This window comes from Canis aureus, chromosome 4 (genome assembly GCF_053574225.1).
Source record: "Canis aureus isolate CA01 chromosome 4, VMU_Caureus_v.1.0, whole genome shotgun sequence".
Taxonomy (NCBI): Eukaryota; Metazoa; Chordata; class Mammalia; order Carnivora; family Canidae; genus Canis; species Canis aureus.
The window spans coordinates 72,714,975-72,722,970 of record NC_135614.1 but is presented as its reverse complement, the minus strand read 5'-3'; the positions used below and the strand labels follow the sequence as shown (position 1 = coordinate 72,722,970).

At 39.4% G+C, this 7,996-nt stretch overlaps 1 long non-coding RNA gene across 1 annotated transcript; it reads left to right on the top strand.

The window, feature by feature from the left end:
- Positions 1–2,682: 2,682 nt before the first annotated feature.
- On the top strand, positions 2,683–6,844 carry LOC144312971 (uncharacterized). The gene is made up of 2 exons (XR_013378616.1): positions 2,683–2,873; positions 6,635–6,844. It is a non-coding gene; the product is annotated as an uncharacterized LOC144312971 (long non-coding RNA).
- Positions 6,845–7,996: the final 1,152 nt, after the last annotated feature.

Sequence of the window (7,996 nt, the reverse complement as noted above, 5' to 3'; positions counted from 1 at the left end):
TGTTTATCAAGGATCTGTTATGTTCTAGGCATCAGGCAGGACATGGGAGACTCAACATTCAATGGTGAGCAAAAAATGGACCCAGTTCCTGGCCTGATGCCATTAGAAGGAACAATCCAGAAGAACAATGAGCATTAATCAGATAATACAGATGAATGTTTTAAATTTTTTTAAAAATTTATTTATGATAGTCACAGAAAGAGAGAGAGGCAGAGACACAGGCAGAGGGAGAAGCAGGCTCCATACACCGGGAGCCTGATGTGGGATTCGATCCTGGGTCTCCGGGATCGCACCCTGGGCCAAAGGCAGGTGCCAAACCGCTGCGCCACCCAGGGATCCCCAGATGAATGTTTTAAATTGCAACTATCAGTGATAAGATAGATAGTATGCAAATAAATGATAAACCTATGGCTGTTCCTCCAACACTCTGCCTTTAGGACTTTTGCCCTGTTGTTCCTTCTATCTGGAGCTTTTTTCTTCCAGATGGCAATGTTTGGTCCTTTCACTTCATTGGCGGCTCTGTTATGCATCTGCTCTCTAGAGACGTATTCTCCAACCACTATATCTGAGATGGTGCTCCTCTCCTTTTGCCCTTTATCCTGTTTATTTGTAGTTCATAATACTTATCATACCTGACAGGACTTCTATTTATTGTTTATTGTTCCTCCCTGCCATATCCATTGTTTTGTACCCTTTATGGTACAAATGCCCAGCACTTAAAGGTATTCAAAATATATTTGTTGAATAAATAATCTAGAGAGATTGACTTAGTGAAGGAAGTCAACGTGTTCTGAAGGCAATGGCAATAAGCCATAATCAAAAGATTGTCCCCCCCCCCCAAAAAAAAAAAGATTGTCATTTTACCGGGGTGAAAAGGGTAGAGAAGAACATTCCAGACACTGGGAACAATATGTAGAATGGCTCTCTGGATGGAAGTAGTATGATAATCCTAAAGAACAGAAAGATGTGCCTGGATCAGAGTATGGAATTGTTCAAACCAGAGTTTGAACTGTAGTCTTGAGAGTAAAATCAATGGGAAGCCATTGATGTGTTTTAAATAATAGAAAGTGGGATCCCTGGGTGGCGCAGCGGTTTGGCGCCTGCCTTTGGCCCAGGGCGCGATCCTGGAGACCCGGGATCGAATCCCACGTCAGGCTCCCGGTGCATGGAGCCTGCTTCTCCCTCTGCCTGTGTCTCTGCCTCTCTCTCTCTCTCTCTCTCTGTGACTATCATAAATAAATAAAATCTTAAAAAAAATACATAATAGAAAGTTGTGCATGGGAAAATTGAAGAAGAGTCGGGCAAATACGACCAGTTTTCTGTTTTTACAGGATCATTCCAGCTTTAGCATCTAGAACACTGGAGAAGAGCAAGCACAGACACCATCATGGTGATGTGTCTCATTCTCAGCCTTACACTCATCTGGTTGAATATATGTGTGTACGAAAAATTTTAGGTCATGTGTCAGAGGCTCATGTATGTATCTTCCTGAATTAGGATGGAAAAAGCATTTTTCTCTCCAAAGAGCTTTTAGAGAGCTCTTCTGCCCTGTGTTCCTCACTGTTGTGTCTATCTTCAGAGTGTCTGCAGTTTTTGTTGAGGAATAAGGAGTTGTGGTTGCCTCCCTCTTACTGGATTATTTACCTTCTGGGGTCCCAACTCCTTAACTAATCTGGGTGAAACCAAGGCTCATCCTGGGTTTTTGTGGAGGACTTGTCTTACTGTTCTCAAACCTTTGATGATTTTTCCCTGGAAGGATAATCCATCCCATGGAAATTTGTCATGGCCAGTGAACTTGCTTTGTCTAATGAAATGTGGGCCAAAAGGATATGTGTCACTTCGGATATAGAAATTTTCAGAGCCAGAGTATGGTTGTGTGTGCTTCCTTTTGCCTTTTGCACTTTATAAAAGTTTGTTTAAAAAATACTAATGAAAAGAAAAAAGCCCCAATTTAGGAGCTGGGATAACTAATTCATATTCCCAGAGTTAACATTGACTAGTTGTGGAATAATTGCTATTCCAGCGGCCACACATTTTTCTTGAGTTTCCTTTTGTTCCTAAAACTCTATCCAGATACCGTAGAAGTAATTGATGAATTTTGGATGCTTACTAGAAATAGTGACCCTGGGGGCTAATGGAAGGTACAACTTGGGTGGGGTAAGGAGGACACTGATAGGGAAGGTATTTTGAGATTTTTTTTTTTTTTAAAGTTCTTCAGGGTAGTGTGCCTGAATGCCATGTTTTCCCTGGAAGCTGTGTTCCATCACACTTTTTTTTAGACTTTTCCCTCGCTGCGGTAAAGAGGAAAGACCCGGGAGTATTGAGTCTCTGAGGAGCCTGAGACCCGGAAGTTGACGGAACCGTTCTTACAAATTGTTGTCAACATTTACTGTTAGTAGTTCCCCGTCGGCGTTGGTTGGGTGACTTCGTCCCTGGAGGCACGTCCTCAGGGCAACAAAATGACAGGCGTGGGTTGTGTGTGAGGATGGTTGGGGACCGCCCTGTCCCCAGGAGCCGGACCCACAGGGTCTCCCACCAGAGACTCCGACAAGGCGGACGCCATCTTGCAGACGTGCAGATCCTGCCGCCGCGTGGGTACGTCACCGGCGGGGTCTTGTGCGCAGAGCCGGAAGTGAACGTCACAGGTGCTCATCCTGTTAAGCCTGAGCTTAGTGCGGAGTGACTGGGGCCGTCACGTGCCCCGGGCGCCGCCAGTGCGCCGCTGCGTGGCGGCTGCGTCCGCTGCACCGCGGCTCAGCTCTGCGCACGTGGCCCTGCTGCCCCTCCGTCGCCGCCTGTCACCCTAAAACCAGCCTCGGGTCTCAGGTCGGGGGGACCCTTGAGGGCTTAATCTGTCTGCTGTTCGTGGCGAGGTGGGTGGCCTCTGAAAAATCATTTAACGCGTCCCTGTTCTGATTCCGTCGATTGTGTGGTACCCAGTCCCCTCACGGTGTCGCCTCACGGTGTCGCCTCACGGTGTCACCTCACGGTGTCACCTCACTACCTATGAAGAACAATGCCGTTCAGATGTTTAATCTTTTACCTAAAGACGGAGACTATCCGGAGAGGTTCCTCGCTTGCCGGATGATCTTGTGAACCTTGGGTCACCGTTTATCTTCTTAACTATGGCAGGAATTATAACCACAGAAGGTTGTACCTCAAAAAACGAAAGTTTCTCCCTTTCAAAAAATGAAAAGTCGTGGAGCCTACATTTGTGATTTTTTTCTGTGATTGCTCAGAGTCAAATATAAAAAACTTAATTGGCGGTTATGTTAACCCTTATTGTTAGAATATTTTTCCTTTTGCCATTTGGTCCTAATTTTGTATTTTATTGACCTTACTGATTTGACGGAGTGTGAGTAAATTCAAAAACCAAGTCAATTCATGCATAGCCTGAAGGGACTTTATGGATTGTTAAACCCGACTATGCAGTTTTACAGATTAAGCAGTTAAGATACGGAGAGAAGGAACTAGAACTAGTGCCCTCGGCTTGTTAGTTACAGACCTGGGCCTGGAGAGCAGGTCTTATGATTCTTAGACAAAAATCCCCCCCCCCCCCCCCCCATTTCATGGTAGCTGTTCTTAGAAAGTGGAGTTTACCTATAACAGCCTGGGCAAGGCAAACACAGGAGCCTTTGCTTGAGTTTCAGGAACAGGATTTAAAAAAAAAAAAATTTAATTCCAGTATAATTAACGTAGAGTGTTATATTAGTTTCAGTTGTACAATATAGTGATTCCATACGTTACTCAGTGCTCATCACAATTAGTGTACTCTTAATCCCCTTCACCTCTTTGAGAACCCACCCACCCACCTCCCCTCTGGCAACCACTAGTTCTCTGTATTTAAAAGTCTGTTTTTTTTTGTCTCTTTTTTTGTTTGTTCTCTTTGTTTCGCAAATTCCTCACATGAGTGAAATATGGTATTCGTTTTTCTCTGACTTAACTCCCTCAACATTATATTCTCTAGATCCATCCATGCTGTTGCAAATGGTAAGATTTCCTTTTTTCTCACAGTTGAGTATTCCATTGTGTGTGTGTGTATGTGTGTGTGTATCACATGTTCTTTATTCATCAACTACTGGTGGACACTTGGGTTGCTTCCATAATTTGGCTATTGTATGTAATGCTGCTCTCTTTTTGATGTAGTGTTTGTGGATTCTTTGGGTAAATACCCAGTAGTGGAATTACTGGATCATATGGCAATTCTATTTTTAATTTTGTGAGGAGCTTCAATACTCTTTTCCACAGTGGCTGTACTACCAGACTGCATTCCCAACAGTGCACGTGGGCTCTTTTATCTCTACATCCCACGCCAACACTTGTTTCTTGTGTCGTTGATTTTAGCCATTCTGACAGGTGTGAGGTAATACCTCATTGTGGCTTTGATTTGCATTTCACTGATGATGAGAGATATTGAGGATCTTGTCCTGTGTCTGTTGGCCACCTGGATGTCTTCTTTGGAGAACTGTCTGCTCATGTCTTCTGCCCATTTTTAATTGGGTTAGTTGTTTTTTGGATGTTGAGTTGTGTAAGTTCTTTATATATTTTAGATACTAACCTTTTATCAGATAAGTCATTTGCAAATATCTTCTGCCATTCCGTAGGTGGTTGTTTGGTTTTGCTGATGGTTTCCTTTGCTGTGTAGAAGCTGTTTATTTTGATGAAGTCTCAATAGTTTATTTTTGCTTTTGTTTGCTTTGCTTCAGGAGACTTATCTAAAAGTCTTTGTTGCTATGACCAATGCCAGAGAAATTACTGTTCATGCTGTCTTCTACAATTTTTATGGTTTCAGGTCTCACATTTGGGTCCTTAATCCATGTTGAGTTCATTTTTGTATATGGGGTAAGAAAGTGGTGCAGTTTCATTTTTGCACAGAGCTGTCCAGTTTTCCCAACACCATTTGTTGAAGAGACTTTTTCCCATTGCATATTCTTGCCTCTCTTTTCAAAGATGAATTAACCATATTTTTATGGGTTCCTTTCTGGGCTATCTACTCTGTTCCATTGATCTATGTGTCTGTTTTTGTGCCAGTACCATACTGTTTTGATTACTACAGCTTGGTAGTTTCTCTTTGTATCTGGGATTGTGATACTGCCAGTTTTGTTCTTTTTCAAGATTGCTTTGGCTCTGTGGGGTGTTTTGAGGATCCATAGAAATTTTAAGATGATTTGTTCTGGTTCTGTGAAGAATGCTGTTGGTGTTTTGATAGGGATTGCATTATTTCTGTAGGTTGATTTGGATGTATAGACAAGATTTTAACAATATTTGTCTTTCCAGTTCCGCAGCATGAACATCTTATCATTTGTTTGTGTTGTCTTTAGTTACTTTCATCAGTATTTTGTAGATTTCAGAGGACAGGTCTTTAACTCCTTGGTTAAGTTTATTCCTAGGTATTTTTTGTTATTTTTGGTGTAATTGTAAATGGGAATGTTTACTTAATTTCTCTTTCTAGTACTTCATTATTAGTGTATGAAAATGTAACAGATTTCAGTATATTGATTTATATGCTTTCTTTAACTTTAATTTTTTAACTTTAGTGTAGTTGACACATAATGTTACATTAGTTTCAGGCATACAATTTAGTAATTTGACAGGTTTATATGCTATGCTCTGTTTACCATCTGTCCCATTATGTCACTATTAAATATCTTTGACTGTATTCCTTAAGTTCTGCTTTTTATTCTGGTGGTTTCCTTATTCCCTAACTGGAAGTCTCTATCTTCCGTTTCTCTACTCTCATTTTGCCTAACCCACTACACTCCTCCCCTCTGGCAATCATCAATTTGTTTCTGTATTTATAGTTATGATTCAGCTTTCAGTTTGTTTATTCATTTTTTTCCCATTTATGAGTGGAATTAAGTGGTAGCTTTCTCAGTCTGATTTAGTTTACTTAGCCTAATACCCTCTAGGTTCATCCATATTGTCTCAGATGGCACAATGTCATTCTTTTATGGCTGTATAATATTTCATTGTATATATTGTGTATTGATTTTGTATCTTGTGACTTTACTGAATTCATGTTATCAGTTATACTAATTTTTTTGGTGAAGTCTTTAGGATTTTCTAAATATAGAATCACATCATCTGCAAATAGTGAAAGTTGTACTTCTTTCAAGAACAGGATTTTTAGAATTATATTGTTTCTGGTACATGTAACAGGGAATCCAGTTAATATATGCTGATTAGGTCACACTTAATGGTTATTATGCTTGTGACTCTAGGTTATGGGTTCTTTCGGAGTCTTCTGAAATTGGCAGACCATTTCTGAATGGATGAAAATTAACAACAGTCTTTCTTCGTCCTAATAAAAATTAGGAGTTTGTTATAGTTTAATTGCCACAGTGTATAGCTATTATAGTAAGTATATCTTTATTAGTTTATTTGAATAATTTATGAAGTTCCTATTATACCTAATAATTGGGGCTCAATAAACATACACAGATAATGTTTATGTATCAAATATTTTTTATGGGTAAATGTAATATGTTTATGTAGGTAAATGTAACATTTTGTATATAGATCCATGAATGTAAAATCCACAGCAGATCTATTATGATCTGTATTTTCATATTCTTTATAGGAATTCTGTTGCCTGGCTTCCTAATATTTCCTTATTCCTTCTCCTGACTCACAGTTTTCTTCTAGTATTAAAGAAGAATAGGAAAGCCATGCATGATGAAGCAGGTTTTGCACAGCAGAGTTCTCCAGGGCTCATTCATACCTGTACAGCCATAAAGCAGCCGTGCAGTTCAAATCATAAACTCACCACCTACCTAATGATATCTTGTAATTCTAAACTGAAGGCAGAATTTCAGGTGAAATAAACCATCTTCTGAACACTGAATTTGCAAACAAATGTGTATCAAAAATAACAATTATATCACAAAATGAATCAAACTACTTGTTAATATTGGGCAGAGTTACAAGATTGTATCCTCAAGAAAGATACTTGACTCCCCTTACTGGTGCTGTCTCTGAGGCCTGTAATATGATGTTGGACTAGTCATATTGTGTTGAAATTCTTTTAGTTCTCACCAATACGAAAAACATTCTAAATGTGTCTTAATTTCTGAGCTATAGTAAGATTTCAATATAGTAAGACTCCATTAATTTCTCTGTCATTTGGAAAATTAATTGGAGAAGACGCTAAGAATTTTGCAGATAATCCCTCTCAATGGTAATATTGTAAATATTTAAGTATGGTTAGCATACTTAAGTATGGCTAACTATATTTAAGTATGGTTAACATTATAGTAGTACCACATATTTATATATCATCCTATCTCCAAGGAGCTCTAAGTGATTTACAAATTGTTTTTAAATCCACTTATAGCTTCTAGATTCTTTGGGAAGCAAGCTGTGACAGGTTCTATGAATATTATTTAAAGACAAGGAATTTGAAATTCATTGAGTGGCAAATCGAGACTCATCCAGTATGTCATTGTCTAAGTTAGATGATCCTGGCACCTATACCTTTCCTGTTTTGTTGTTTTCAATGGAGGCTTAAAGCTTTCATTCCTATTTGATGAACTCTCTGCCTTCTAGCTTGCTTTCTAAACACCATCTCACCATACTCTATTGCATGATGTTCAAGGCAAAATGGAAATCTGTCCTTTTTTTTTTTTTTTTTTTTTTTTTTTTACCGTGGGATTGAGATTTCTGTACTCACAGTGAATTTTGCCAAAAACCACAAACACACTGTTTTGGGTCAATAATTTCTTTTAAAATACTTGATGCATAACAAAGAAGAAGGGTTTCAGTGGATTCTGGGATATTACCAATGGAAAGGAGGTGATGGGGTACATTGGTCAGAACACTTTCTTGTGATTCAAGGTTCTGGGTTCTAGTCTTCAGGAGTCTTCCCTTTGCCAGAGATTGATGAGCTGAGCTGAATTGCATTGAGAATCTTCCCTAGGAGATGGGGCTTTAGGAAATGACCTTGATTTACAAGAGGACCCTTTTGAATTGTATCCTTTCTTAAACTCACCATAGTCTT